We start from the raw sequence: 1,502 nt of genomic DNA on the forward strand, positions 1-1,502 counted from the left end.
GTGTCGGTAAAAGTCTTGCCTGTCACTCCCCTGGTAAGTGGTGTCTTTGTGGATAGAGCCTTCTGCGAGTATTTTCTTAGGATCGAGAGGGTAGTGGAAATGCGTAGATTTCTCTGGTGGACACAGTAGAATCATTAACTTAGCCTGCAGTGGCGTCGAAAGTCATGTAACGCGAATGGCGTTTTAGTAGATCCTTAAACAAAATATACCCTTATGGAGCTCAATAATAGAAAGTCAGTTGGATAAAATAGGCAGGAATCTCAAAAGCGACGAGCACTGGACTTCGAGAACAATCTATCGCCCGTCGAGACGAAATCAAAGTGAGCTGCATTTACCTGAAGTACATGGTAATTTGACACGATTGAGTTTCTTGTCTTCACGCACGCAATGAAATAGGAAAAGGTTTTCGCCTCCAAGAGCAAATATGTTGTTTGTTTCAATAAATATTTCGCTGGAAAAGGATTCTGTGGTATTTTCTGCCTTTGTGAATTATAATATCATGTTGTGTATTGAATTTTCGAGCTTAAGATTCAAATGCGATATGGGAGAAGTTTTTTAGTATTGCTCTGTAAGCAGGAAGGGCTCACAGGCCAGTTGGAAGCGTGCTTGAGTTTTAACAAAATGAGCCCCAAAATTAGTGAAAACTTGTGACGCAGATGAATAATAAAGTAGCTGCTATTTCCAAAATGATGTAATTACCTGGTGATAAATAACGTCGTACGCGTCTTGGAGAGTAAATTTTGACTTTGCATAAACAAGAGTTGGGCGATTGTGATCTTTGTTTTGACTTCGCTCATTTCATTGTCAACCTTTATAACACTTGACAGAAAAAGAAACTTACAAAAACCCGGTATCTTGCCATCATTTGACACAGATGCTTCACTGTTTGGCGAGTAAACATGCCGCGGTAACTTAATCACGGCGCCCGCTGAATTCCGGCCATGTCACTTTCGATTTTGCAATTTACTTGAACGTAGCAAAAATCTCCCAAAATGTTTGTCGCTGATCGTAACTTTTTATATTCTATATTCTCGGTTCAAAATTAATGTTGTTTTCATGTCGTAAATATTTTATTCTCGATCGACCGTCTGGGAAACTTCCTTCTGCTCTTTCTGAAAACTGTGTTTCAATAGTTATTTGCTTTTTCATCAATATTTGTTTTGCATAAAGCAAGCTAACAGAATCTGTACCTTGCTGAGTTCGCATTTGTTAGCGTTAATAGTATTTTCGGTCAGATGTTTCTGTTTTTTATGAGGGGTTTATTGTTTTGGTCTCCCATCCTAACACTAACCCCTCGAAACAGGGATTGACTTCAATGAAGTTTAGTATTACAAAGCTTTCAGATGCTCAGAGGGCACACTTGTGGTGAAAAGAAGTTGTGAGGGAACTTGAAAATTATCAACATGTCAGCCCAGAAGCCAATGTTTCTCGCTTCTCTTTTATTTGTTATTCTTCAGAGACTGGAATGCTGTATTTCAATACCACACAATTCAGTGCCTTCT

The sequence above is a fragment of the Montipora foliosa genome, chromosome 4 (genome assembly GCF_036669935.1).
Source record: "Montipora foliosa isolate CH-2021 chromosome 4, ASM3666993v2, whole genome shotgun sequence".
NCBI lineage: Eukaryota > Metazoa > Cnidaria > Anthozoa > Scleractinia > Acroporidae > Montipora > Montipora foliosa.